Here is a 14,950-nt window from a genome sequence, read left to right as displayed (position 1 = left end):
AACCCTAGGGTACTGTACTACACTCCAACCCTAACCACAATATAATAACCCTAGGGTACTGTACTGCACTCCAACCCTAACCACAATATAATAACCCTAGGGTACTGTACTACACTCCAACCCTAACCATAATATAATAACCCTAGGGTACTGTACTACACTCCAACCCTAACCATAATATAATAACCCTAGGGTACTGTACTACACTCCAACCCTAACCATAATATAATAACCCTAGGGTACTGTACTACACTCCAACCCTAACCACAATATAATAACCCTAGGGTACTGTACTACACTCCAACCCTAACCATAATATAATAACCCTAGGGTACTGTACTACACTCCAACCCTAACCATAATATAATAACCCTAGGGTACTGTACTACACTCCAACCCTAACCATAATATAATAACCCTAGGGTACTGTACTACGATGATCAGGGGCAAAGGAATCCAATTGGAGCTTTTTTACTCACGTCACCCACTCTGGATTACTTTGCTCATTTTAGAAAGAGAAATGGGCATGCTCAGGATTAGGGTTAGTAGGGCTCAGCTTAAATGTGTGTAGTGACAAAATGTCTTCAAGTGGTTTGAAAGTCCTCTGCTGCTAAAAAACATACACAAAACAAAGATATAAATGGTGTGACCACTATTTGCCTCAGTCAGCACGACACATCTCCTTCTCATAGAGTTGATCAGGATGTTGATTGTGACCTGTGGAATGTTGTCCCACTCCTCTTCAATTGCTGTGCAAAGTTGCTTTATATTTCCGGGAACTGGAACACGATGTCGTACACGTCGATCCAGAGCATCCCAAACATTCTCAATGTGGGAAATGTCTGGTGAGTATGCGGGCTATAGAATAACTAGGACATTTTCAGCTTCCAGGAATTGTGCACGACATGAGAATGTGCATTATCATGCCTTAACATGAGGTGATGTTGGTGGATTGTGACAGATCTCATCATGGTATCTTTATGCTTTCAAATTGCTATCGATAAAATGCATTTGGGTTCGTTGTCAATAGCTTATGCCTGCCCATACCATAACCCCACTGCCACCATGTAGCTCTCTGTTCACAATGTTGACATCAGCAAACCGCTCGCCCACATGACGCCATACATGCTGCCATCTGACCGATACAGTTGAAACCGAGATTAATCTGTGAAGATCACACTTCTCCAGCGTGCCAGTGGCCATCAAAGGTGAGCATTTGCCCACTGAAGTCTGTTACGACGCCAGACTGCAGTCAGGTCAAGACCCTGGTGAGGACTATGAGCATGCAGATGAGCTTCCCTGAAACGGTTTCTAACAGTTTGTGCAGAAAAATGGGACAAACACTTTACATGTTGCGTTTTTGTTCAGTATACATTGACTTCACTCATCTCTCATCCCTGGTGACCTTCTGACTTACTGACTTACTGTAAGTAACTTACTGACTTACTGTAAGTAACTTACTGACTTACTGATGGTCCTGTGAACTCTTAGACTGATGAAGACTGAGGAATAAGACAATGCTGTATATTTACAGTAAAACTATAAGCTTCCTGTACAGGCTTTGGGGTGTGATCCAATATGAACTGTTTTCTCTTCAGCCTGTTTTCAGACAACACTTTCAGTCATCAGCTGAGCTTCCCCTTATGATTGTGGTTTACAGTTTTTCTCAGAAATAATGTGTGAAGGGGGTGAGTGAGTGTGTGTGTGTGTGTGTGTGTGTGTGTGTGTGTGTGTGTGTGTGTGTGTGTGTGTGTGTGTGTGTGTGTGTGTGTGTGTGTGTGTGGAAGGGGGGGGGGGGGTGATAGTTCAGGCTACAAGTGTGGGAACACTCTGTAATGACTGCTCTTGTAATCTGTCATGACCTCTTTAGACTGGCGTTATAAAGGCCATACTCTAAGAACAGACGTCACTAGACGTCATTATGCCTCTGGATGTCAATAATAGCTAATGGATTTGTTATTGATAAGCGCTATCATCATGACATAATTATAAGGGTTGAACCAGTTTGCCTATATGACCTAAGAGCCTTTTTGTGTCCTAAGTTCTCAACCAGCCTTTCGCACTCCATTCAACACAAACTACCTTGGACCTTTGTGTGCAGGGGCGTTTCTAGGATTTCTTTTTAAAGGGATGGCCAAGGGGCAACCAAGAACCAGTCACTGGTGGCCATGAGAAATCAGCAAATTGTATCAGAAATAACATTGAAAATTGGCTACAATGAATTGTGTTGAATAACTGCTTCAAATGGTAATTTGTATCTGTCCTTATTCATTCAAATAAATGCATTTGAAAATGAACATAGGGAAAAATACCTAGACAAGTTAGATAATTATTTTTCAGTGGTAACTCCCTCTCTAATCATTTTTCCCCCCTCCAATTCATTTTTTAGAAAGTTGATTTTTTTTTTAAATGTAAAAGCTCTAAAATGCTTTTTGGAGAACAACAAAAACAAGCAAAAATGCCTCCAGCCATTACCACCTTGGTTGCTGTAGCTTCATTCACCTCAGTCGATAAGGGCTGTATATAACATCTAGGACAAACACATGCCATACAGCAATTAGCTGCTACACACTAGTCAAACAGCAGTTACCTAGCCATCTTCCACTTCTGCACTGCCTTCATCAACTTAACTGAGAGGGAAGTTGTGCTGTTCTGTGTTCACTGCAGATACTCTCCATAGTCCTAAAGCCAGTCAGCCAATCACAGGCATCTGCAAGGTCCTAAAGCCAGCCCTTAAACTTCCAGAATAAACGCACTGATTTCTCTCTCCGGGGGGCACTAAGGGTGGCTAATCATACTTGGGGATGGCTGGTGCCCCCTCCCCTCTGGTGCCGCCCCTGCCTGTGTTGGGGGACTTTGGTTTGGAGTCTGTGCGTGTATATGTCTGTGTACGTACGTACAGATGTGTGTGTGTCTGTGTGTGTGACCTGCAAGGCCTCTCACCATTGGTTTTGTTTGTTTGTAGATGACAGTTTGTCGCACAGCCTCAGGAGGACAGCAATTGTCTGCCAAAATCAACAAACAGAGACAGAGCTGCACTAATTACCCATTTCAAATAGCTGAAAGCCTGGATAGGATGTGTGGGAGGTAGCGTCATGGGTATGTCCTCAAGAACACAAGGAGAGGGTAACCTTTTGACCTTTTATCTTTGTAGGCTTCAGACAGTGTCACAGGTAACAGTTGATGATAATTGAGAATGATGATGTCTATGATGTCAATATCAGATCTCTAGTAGTCCATGCTGGTTTGGTTTAAAGATAACTAATGACTGCAGGTGGGGGCATTTAAAGGTGTAGCCCTGCCCCTTTTACATGTGGACGTGATCTGGTTGATTAACTGAGGTGTGTGGTGACCAATAAGGAGCAGGGTCCCCTCTAGGTAAGAGGGGAGTGGGAGGGGTGTTGTACAACCAGTGAAGAATAGTGTCTCTATCCTCCAGGAGAGAGGATACAAATCAAATGTTTTGTGTCACATAACAGTGAAATACTTACTGAAGGGCCCTTCCCAACTACGCAGAGAGAAAAAAAGAGAAATAATAGAAAAATAACAAGACAAGGAATAAATACACAATGAGTAACAATAACTTGGCTATATATACGGGTGCCGAATCGATGTGCAGGGGTACGAGGTAATTAGGTAGATAAAGTGCATTTGGAAAGTATACAGACTCCTTGACTTCTTCCAAAATTCTTATTCTAAAATGGATAAAAAAATAAAATTCCCTCATCAATCTACACACAATACTCCATAATGACAAAGCAAAACAAATTGGGGGATTTTTTTCCAAACGTATTAAAAATAAAAATAAAAAAATATCACATTTACATAAGTATTCAGACCCTTTACTCAGTACTTTGTTGAAGCACCTTTGGCACTGATTACAGCCTTGAGACTTATTGGCTATGATGCTACAAGCTTGGTACAGCTGTATTTGGGGAGTTTGTCCAATTCTTCTCCACAGATCCTCGCAAGCTCTGTCAGGTTGGATGGGTAGCATCATTGCACAGTTTTTTCAGATCTCTCCAGAGATGTTCGATTGGGTTCAAGTCCGGGCTCTGGCTGGGCCACTGAAGGACATTCAGAGACTTGTCCCGAAGCCAGTCCTTCATTGTATGGGCTGTGTGCTTAGGGTCGTTGTCCTGTTGGAAGATGAGCCTTCACCACGGTCCGAGGTATGGTGCGCTCTGGAGCAGGTTTTCATCCAGGATCTCTCTGTACTTAGTTCATCTTTCCCTCAATTCTGACTAGTCTCCCAGTCCCTGCCCCTGAAAAAGATCCCCACAGCATGATGCTGCCACCACCATGCTTCACCTTAAGGATGGTCAAAGGTTTCCTACAGACGTGAGGAACTCTGGAGCTCTGTCAGGGTGACCATCGGGTTCTTAGTCACCTCCCTTACCAATGCTCTTCTCCCACGATTGCTCAGTTTGGCCGGGCGGCCAGTCTTGGTGGTTCCAAACTTCTTCCATTTAAGAATGATGGAGGCCACTGTGTTCTTGGGGACCTTCAATACTGCAGAATATTTGTTGATACCCTTCCCCATATCTGTGACTCAACACAATCCTGTCTCTGAGCTCTATGGAGAATTATTTCAACCTCATGGCTTGGTTTTTGCTTTGACATGCACTGTCCACTGTGGGACCTTATATAGACAGGTGTGTGTCTTTTCAAATCAAGTCCAATCAATTGAATGTACCACAGGTGGACTCCAATCAAGTTGTAGAAACATCTCAGCGATGATCAGTGGAAACAGGATGCACCTGAGCTCAATTTCAAGTCTCATAGCAAAGGGTCTGAATACTTGTGTAAATGAGGTCAAATCAAATCAAAATGTATTGGCCACATACACATGGTTAGCAGATGTTAATGCGAGTGTAGAGAAATTCTTGTGCTTCTAGTTCCGACAGTGCGGTAATATCTAACAAGTAATCTAACAATTTCCCAACAATTACCTAATACAAACACATCTAAAGGGTTTAATGAGAATATGTACATATACACTACCGTTCAAAAGTTTGGGGTCACTTAGAAATGTCCTTGTTTTTGAAAGAAAAGCACATTTTTTGTCCATTAAAATAACATGAATCGTATTCGGAATACAGTGTAGACATTGTTAATGTTGTAAATGACAACTTATTGTGTACACAACTTATTGTGTACACAATGTTGCTGCTACCGTCTCTTATGACCGAAAATAACTTCTGGACATCAGAACAGCAATTACTCACCGTGGACTGGAAGAAACTTTATCCTTTAACGAGTCTGACGAGAAGGATATCCTGCTTTCACTGGAACAGGCCCAGATCCACGCCTTTTGCGTGAAGAAAAGATGACAGAAAAGAGGCCGCAGATTAGGCACCCTTCTGAGAATCTGGAGGCGAGCGAGTAATTACCTAATACAAACACAACTCCCCTTCTTCTTGCTGACGTGCAATCATTGGAAAATAAAATTAACTATTAAGAATATCCTACCAACGGGACATTAAAAACTGTAACATCTTGTGTTTCACCTAGACGTGGCTGAATGAAGAAACAGACAATATAGAGCTAGCGGGATTTTCCATGCACCGGTAGAACAGAGACGCTACCTCTGGTAAGATGAGAGGTGGGGGTGTGTGTCTTTTTTGTCAATAACAGCTGGTGCACAATGTCTAATATTAAAGAAGTCTCAAGGTATTGCTCGCCTGAGGTAGAGTACCTTATGATGAGCTGTAGACCACACTATCTACCAAGAGTTATCATCTATATTATTTGTAGCCCACCACAAAGCGAAGCTGGCACTAAGACCGCTCTCAACCAACTCTATAAGGCCATAAGCAAAGAAGAAAATTCTCATCCAGAAGTGGCGCTTCTAGTGGCCGGGGACTTTAATGCAGGCAAACTAAAATCAGTTTTACCAATTTTTTACCAGCATGTCGCATGTGCAACCAGGGAAAACAAATCATTAACCACCTTTACTCCACACACAGAGATGCATACAAAGCTCTCCCCCGCCCTCCATATTGGCAAATCTGACCATAATTGTAACGACATTCCTCCTCCTCTTCTGAGGAGTAGCGAGAAGGATCGGAGGACCAACGCACAGCGTGGTAAGTGTCCATAAAGTTTATTTTAAGACATAAACTGAACACTATGAAATACAAAACAATAAATGTGAACATGACCAAAAACCGAAACAGTACCGTGTGGCAACAAACACTCACACGGAAACAAACACCCACAACTCAAAAGAGAAACCCAGGCTACCTAAGTATGATTCTCAATCAGAGGCAACTAACGACACCTGCATCTGATTGAGAACCATGCTAGGCTGAACTCAAAACCCCAACATAGAAAAACACACATAGACTGCCCACCCCAACTCACGCACTGACCATACTAAATAAAGACAAAACAAAGGAAATAAAGGTCAGAACGTGACAATAATTATATCCTCATGATTCATGCTTACAAGCAAAAACTAAAGCAGGAAGGACCAGTGACTCGTTCAATACGGAAGTGGTCAGATGACGCGGATGCTACACTACAGGACTGTTTTGCTAGCACAGACTGGAATATGTTCCAGGATTCATCCAATGGCATTGAGGAATACGCCACGTCAGTCATCGGTTTCATCAATAAGTGCATCGATGACGTCATCCCCACAGTGACTGTACGTACATATCCCAACCAGAATCCATGGATTACAGGCAACATCCGCATTGAGCTAAATGCTAGAGCTGCCACTTTCAAGGAGTGGGAGACTAATCCGGACGCTTATAAGAAATCCCGCTATGCCCTCAGACAAGCAAAGCCTCAATACAGAATTAAGATTGAATCCTACTACAGCAGCTCTAACTCTCGTCTTATGTGGCAGGGCTCGAAAACTATTATGGACTACAAAGGGAAACCCAGACGCGAGCTGCCCAGTGACATGAGCCTACCAGACGAGCTAAATGCCTTTTATGCTCTCTTCGAGGCAAGCAACACTGAAGCATGCACGAGAGCACCAGCTGTTCTGGAAGACTGTGTGATAACGCTCTCGGTAGCCGATGTGAACAAAACCTTTAAACAGGTCAACATTCACAAAGCCGCTGGGCCAGGCGGATTACCAGGACGTGTACTCAAAGCATGCGGGGACCAACTGTCAAGTGTCTTCACTGACATGTTCAACCTCTGAGTCTGTAATACCTACATGTTTCAAGCAAACCACCATAGACCCTGTGCCAAAGGAAGCGAAGGTAACCTTCCTAAATGATTACTGCCCCATGCAACTCATGCCGGTAGCCATGAAGTGCTTTGAAAGGTTGGTCATGGCTCACATCAACAGCATCATCCCGGACACCCACTCCAATTCACATATCGCCCCAACAGATCCACAGATGATGCAATCTCAATCACACTCCACACTGCCCTTTCTCACCTGGACAAAAGGAACACCTATGTGAGAATGCTGTTTATTGACTACAGCTCAGCGTTCAACACCATAGTGTCCACAAAGCTCATCACTAAGCTAAGGACTCTGAGACTAAACACCTCCCTCTGCAACTGGATCCTGGACTTCCTGACGGGCCGCCCCCAGGTGGTAAGAGTAGGCAACAGCACATCTGCCACGCTGATCCGTAACACTGGAGGCCTTCTGGGGTGTGTACTTAGTCCACTCCCTGTTCACCCACGACTGCGTGGCCAAACACGACTCCAACACCATCATTAAGTTTGCTGACGACACAACAGTGGTAGGCCTGATCACCGACAACGATGAGACGGCCTATAGGGAGGATGTCAGAGAACTGGCAGTGTGGTGCCTGGACAACAACATCTCCCTCAATGTGAGCAAGACTAAGGAGCTGATCGTGGACTACAGGAAAAGGCGGGCCGAACAGGCCCCCATTAACATCGATGGGGCTGTAGTGGAGCGGGTCGAGAGTTTCAAGTTCCTTGGTGTCCACATCACCAACAAACTATCATGGTCCAAGCGTGAAGAGGGCACGAGAAAACCTTTTCCCCCTCAGGAGACTGAGGGGATTTGTCATGGACCCCCAGATCTTCAAAAGGTTCTACAGCTGCACAATCGAGAGCATCCTGACCGGTTGCATCACTGCCTGGTATGGCAACTGCTCAGCATCTGACCGTAAGGCGCTACAGAGGGTAGTGCGAAAGGCCCAGTACATCACTGGGGCCAAGCTTCCTGCCATCCAGGACCCATATAATAGGCAGTGCAAAGGACAGCCCATACATTTGTCAGACTCCAGTCACCCAAGTTAAATACTGTTTTCTTTGCTACCACACGGCAAGCGGTACCGAAGCGCCAAGTCTAGGACCAAAAGGCTCCTCAACAGCTTCTACCCCCAAGCCATTAGACTGCTGAACACTTCATAAAATCGCCACCAGACAATTTACATCGACCCCCACCCCCTCCTTTTCGTACACTGCTGCTACTCACTGCTTGTTTCTTACCCTAGCAGAGTCACTTCGCCCCCACCTCCATGTACAGATTACATTAACTAGCCTGTACCCCCGCACACTGACTCCGTACCGGTGCCCCCGGTATATAGCCTCATTACTTTTTATTATTACTTCTTATTTTAGTCTACTTGGTAAATAGTTTATTCTTCTTGAACTGCACTGTTGGTTAAGGGCTTGTAAGTAAGCATTTCACGGTAAAGTCTACACTTGTTGTATTCGGCGCATGTGACAAATAAAGTTTGATTTGATTTAGCCGTAGAGAGGCCCATTATCAGCAACCATCAGTCCTGTGTTCCAATGGCACGTTGTGTTAGCTAATCCAAGTTTATCATTTTAAAAGGCTAATTGATCATTACAAAACCCTTTTGCAATTATGTCAGCACAGCTGAAAACTGTTGTCCTGATTAAAACCTCATAAGGATTAGCACCTTTTTTTCAATTTTCGCCTGTTATGTCATACCCAAATCTAACTGTCTGTAGCTCAGGCCTGAAGCAAGGATATGCATATTCTTGGTACCGTTTGAAAGGAAACACTTTGAAGTTTATGGAAATGTGAAAGGAATGTAGGAGAATATAACAAAACAGACCTGGTAAAAGATAATACAAAGACAAAACATCCGTTCTTTTGTATTATTTTGTACCATCATCTTTGAAATGCAAGAGAAAGGCCAATAAGGTATTTTTTATTTATTTTACCAGGTAAGTTGACTGAGAACACATTCTCAATTAAAGCAACGACCTGGGGAATAGTTACAGGAGAGATTGATGAATGAGCCAATTGTAAGCTGGGGATGATTCGGAGACTGTGATGGTATGAGGGACAGCTTGGGAGTTTAGCCAGGACACCGGGGTTAACACCCCTATTCGTACATAAGTGCCATGGGCTCTTTAGTGACCACAGAGAGTCAGGACACCCGTTTAACGTCCCATCTGAAAGACGGCACACTACACTGGGCATTGTCCCCAATCACTGCCCTGGGACATTGGGATATTATTTTAGACCTGAGGAAAGAGTGCCTCCTACTGGCCCTCCAACACCACTTCCAGCAGCATCTGGTCTCCCATCTTTTTTATTTATTTTTTATTTTTTTTATTTTACCTTTATTTTACTAGGCAAGTCAGTTAAGAACAAATTCTTATTTTCAATGACGGCCTAGGAACAGTGGGTTAACTGCCTGTTCAGGGGCAGAACGACAGATTTGTACCTTGTCAGCTCTAGGGAGCGACCAGGACCTACCCTGCTTAGCTTCAGAAGCAAGCCAGCAGTGGCATGCAGGGTGGTATGCTGCTGGCTCTGGTATTATTCCAGCCCAGGTGCAATTTTGATTTTGGCCACTAGATGGCATCAGTGTATGTGCAAAGATTTAGACTGATCCAATGAACCATTGCATTTATGTTCAAAATGTTGTAACAAGACTGCCCAAATGTGCCTAATTTGTTAATTAATACCTTTTCATGTTCAAAATTGTGCACTCTCCTCAAACAATAGCATGGTATTTTTTCACTGTAATAGCTACTGTAAATTGGACAGTGCAGTTAGATTAACAATAATTTAAGCTTTCTGATAATATCAGATATGTATATCTCCTGGGTAATGTTCTTGTTACTGACAACCTCATGCTAATCGCATTAGCTTACATTAGCTCAACCGTCCCGTGGAAGGGACACCGATCACAAAGTAGTTTTTAAAGAAGCAATAAAACTGGCATTCTTTAGATTAGTTGAGTATCTGGAGCATCAGCAATTGTGGGTTCGATTACAGGCTCAAAATGGCCAGAAACAAATAACTTTCATCTGAAACTGGTCAGTCTATTCTTGTTCTAAAAAATGAAGGCCATTCCATGTGAGAAACTGCCAAAAAAACTGAAGATACTACTCCCTTCCACAAATAATGACGCTCCAGATATTCAACTAGTTTAAAGAAGTCCAGTTTTATTGTTTCTTTAATCTTTAATCAGAACAATGATCAATTAGCCTTTTAAAATGATAAACTTGGATTAGCTAACACAACGTGCCATTGGAACACAGGAGTAATGGTTGCTGATAATGGGCCTCTGTACGCCTATGTAGATATTCCATAAAAAAATATGCAGATTCCAGCTACAATAGTCATTTACAACATTAACAAGGTCTATACTGTATTTCTGGTCAATTTGATGTAATTTTAACAGACAACATTTTTTATTTTTAATCCAAAACAATGACATTTCTAAGTGACCCCAATCTTTTGAACAGTAGTGTAAATATATGGATGAGCGATGGCCATGCCACGTAGGCAAGGTGCAATAGATGGTATACACATATGATTTGAGTAATATAAGATATGTAAACATTATTAAAGTGTTATTATTTAAAGTGGCATTGTTTAAAGTGATGAGTGATCAATTTATTTAAAGTGGCAGTGATTGGGTCTCAATTTAGGCAGCAGCCTCTCTGAGTGACTGCTGTCTAGCAGTCTGATGGCCCTGAGATAGAAGCTGTTTTTCAGTCTCTCTGTCCCAGCTTTGATGCACCTGTACTGACCTCGCCTTCTGGATGGTAGTGGTGTTAACAGGCCATGGTTCGGGTGGTTGTTGTCCTTGATGATCCTTTTGGCCTTCCTGTGACATCGGGTGCTGCAGGTGTCCTGGAGGTCAGGTAGTTTGCTCCCGGTGATGCGTTGTGCAGACCGCACCACCCTCTGGAGAGCCTTGTGGTTGAGGGCAGTGCAGTTGCCGTACCAGGCTGTGATACAGCCCAACAGGATGCTCTTGAATTGTGCATCTGTAAGGGGGTGCTCCCTCTGCTGTTTCCTGAAGTCCACAATCATCTCCTTTGTTTTGTTGATGTTGAGTGAGAGGCTGTTTTCCTGACACCACACTCCGAGTGCCCTCACCTCCTCCCTGTAGGCTGCCTCATTGTTGTTGGTAATCAAACCCACTACTGTTGTGTCGTCTTCAAACTTGATGATTGAGTTGGAGGCATGCATGGCCATGCAGTTGTGGGTGAACTGGGAGTACAGGAGGGGACTGAGCACGCACCCTTGTGTTGCCCCAGTATTGAGGTTCAGCGAAGTGGAGATGTTGTTTCCTACCTTCACCACCTGGGGGTTGACCCGTCAGAAAGTCCAGGACCCAATTGCCCAGTGTGGGGTTGAGACCCAGGGCACCGGAGAGAGAGTATACCTGATGGTACCCCCTCCCTGGTGCCTTCAGCTCCATCTGCAGGACGCCAACCCAAGGGACAATCCCGGGGATCAGGAGCAGACCGGTCACCCCTGCTGATGTGCGGGAACCTGTCACCGGCAGGGATGCGGGAACTTGACAGGCCGGCTGAGGCAGGGGAGCCTGGCAATCCGGCTGAGGAACGAGAGCCTGACAAGCCGGAGGAATCAGGGGAGCCTGGCGATCCGGCGAAGTCATGAAAGCCTGTAGCGGCTCCTGGACCTGACGTCATTCCACCTAACACACACAAAAAAAATAAACACTCCCTGATGCTTCCCTTGGGTGAGGCGTTATTCTGTAACAATGTGCACTGAGAGTCGGGAAGCAAATTCAGGGAGTGAGTGTTTTAATAAATAAACACAACATAAAACAAAACAAGAAACACGAACAACGCAGAGACTTAACACTGGAACAGAAACAATAAAGCCTGGGGAAGGAACCAAAGGGAGTGACATATGTAGCAAAGGTAATCAGGGGGGTGATGGAGTCCAGATGAGTCTGATGATGCGTAGGTGCGCGTCACAACGGTGACATGTGTGCGCCACAACGAGCAGCCTGGTGACCTAGAGGCCGGAGAGGGAGCTCACGTGACACATAAAGTCCAGTGAAGTTCCTTGAGGGCCGTCTTACTGTCTGCTTGAAGGGGAATGTACACCGCTGTGACGATAACTGACGAGAATTCTCTTGCGAGATAATATGGCAGGCATTTGATTGTAAGGAATTCTAGGTCGGTGAGCAGAAGGACTTGAGTTCCTGTATGTTGTTATGATTACACCATGAGTCGATAATCATGAAGCATACACCCCCGCCCTTCTTCTTCCCAGATAGGAGTTTATCTCTTTCGGCGTGATGCATGGAGAAGCCTGGTGGCTGAACCGATTCAGACAACATATCCCGAGAGAGCCATGTTTCCGTGAAACAGAGAATGCTGCAATCTCTGATGTCTCTCTGGAAGCCAACACTTGCTTGAATTTCATCTACCTTGTCAAGAGACTGGACATTGGCAAGTAGTGTACTCGGGAGCCGTGGGTGATGTGCACGTCAACGGAGCCTGACCAGGTGGCTACTCCGTCTGCCCCTTCTGCAGCGCCGTTGTTTTGGGTCGGCCTCTGGGATTAGGTCCATTGTCCTGGGTGGTGGTCGAAACAGAGGATCCGCTTCAGGAAAGTCGTATTCCTGGTCGTAATGTTGGTAAGTAGATGTTGCTCTTATATCCAATTATTCTCCCTGGCTGTATGTAATAAGACTTAAGATTTCCTGGCGTAACAATGTAAGAAATAATACATTTAAAAAAACAAAATACTGCATAGTTTCCTAAGGACTAGAAGTTAGGTGAACATCTCTGTCGACGCCATCTTGCCTGGGTATTTCTGTTTTTCATTTTTAACAAATTTGTAACAAAAAAAATGACCTGTTTTTGCTTTATCATTATTATGTGTGTAGATTGTTAATGATTTTTATTTTATTTAATCGATTTTAGAATACGGCTGTAACGTATGAAAATGTGGAAAAAGTCAAGGGGTCTGAATACTTTCCGAATGCACTGTGTTAGGGATAAAGTGACTACTCAACAGGATAGATAATAAACAGTGGCAGCAGCATATGTGATGAGTCAAAAGAGCAAGAATGGTAAATGCAGATAGTCCGGGTAGCTATTCGTTAACTTTTTAACTAACTATTTAGCAGTCTTATGGCTTGGGGGTAGAAGCTGTTCAGGGTCCTGTTGGTTCCAGACTTGCTGCATCGGTACCGTTTGCAGTGCAGTAGCAGAGAGAACAAACAGTCTATGGCTTTTGTGGCTGGAGTATGTCACAAATTTTAGAGGCTTCTTCTGACACCGCCTGGTATAGAGGTCCTGGATGGCAGGGAGCTCAGCCATGTGTTGAGCCGTAGACACTAACCTCTTTAGAATCCTGTTGCCATATAAACAGCTGCTGATGTCATGCACATAACACCCAGATTAATTCAATATAAATTAGTCATTTGACATTTTGTATGGCATGAGTGTAACGTGAGCGCGGTGTACTAGTGTAAAGCAAGAATAGCGTTAGAACAGTCGAGGCCATGTCTCAGTGTGTGCCTGCAGGGCAGCTATTGTTCAAACACAATGAAGTGTGAATTTCTCACCACATTATTACATTCAACAGCTGTTCGGATGTGACACACAACAAGGAGAGAGGTATTTCCAAATATCAGATAATTTGAGAATGATTTAAAATGTCAGACGAGATGCCAAGGTAAATTGTGTCACAGTTTGGAAAAACAAAAGAAACATCTTGTTTCTTTGTGTCTTGCATTTTTTTGTGCTTATGCTGATCCAATGGGACCTTTGAAGACCAAAGAGACAAGAAACAAGCATGGCGACCTTTGTTTGATTTTCCTATCACTATCAGCACATACCAAGACAGAGACAATCCTATGGCCTAGAAAAAGCAGGAAGTGACAACAAAATAAAAGACAAATTAGCAAAATGTGACTGATGTTTGGGAGTATGTTTGGGAGTAAACAGTGATAGGTGAGGTTCAAGATAAAACAGTGTTGACTTTGGCCATCTCTCCATGTCAGTGTTTGGAAGAATGGTGAAGGTCGTTATGCTCCTGAGTACGAATGACAACACAACAGGCCCAATCAACCAACTGAGAGGTCACCAAGGCCTAATGGATGACAGACCATGATGATGGCCTAACTCCCTTACATCATCATGGCCGGTCATCTATTAGGCCTTGATGACCTCTCAGTTGGTTGATGTGTTTTCACTGTGCAAAAACTGGTTGAATCAACATTGATTCCATGTCCATGTCACCAAACAAATCTATGTGAATCAACATGGAAAACTGATTGGATTTGAAAAAGTCATCACGTGAGGGAATATTGGCTTTTTTTTGCCCATCTAACCTAAATCCACTGTCATGGTGATTTTTTGTTGTTGATTTCACGTTGAATTCACGTTAGTTGACAACTCAACCAAATGTAAATCAAAACCAGAGGTTGAACTGACGTCTGTGCCCAGTGGCTTTGTCAAAGCACTCTTTTATCTTCTTTCTTTCTTACTTTTTTCTCACCCCCTTTTCCCCTATCTTTTGCTCCCCTGTTGCACTCCCTTTCTCTCCCTCTTTGTTGGTTGTTGATCAGGGGCACAGGAATGATTCACACACACACACATTGACCATGGGTACTGATGTCATGGGAAGCTTGTTTGGAGAGTGCAGTGAATCATTGCACATGCCAATACACTCACAGGGGCTTAGAGGAAGACGTGTGTGTGTGTGTGTGTGTGTGTGTGTGTGTGTGTGTGTGTGTGT

This window comes from Oncorhynchus mykiss, chromosome 3, assembly GCF_057628025.1.
Source record: "Oncorhynchus mykiss isolate SJ-2025 chromosome 3, ASM5762802v1, whole genome shotgun sequence".
In the NCBI taxonomy this organism is placed as follows: Eukaryota; Metazoa; Chordata; class Actinopteri; order Salmoniformes; family Salmonidae; genus Oncorhynchus; species Oncorhynchus mykiss.
Note: the sequence above shows the minus strand (reverse complement) of the source record.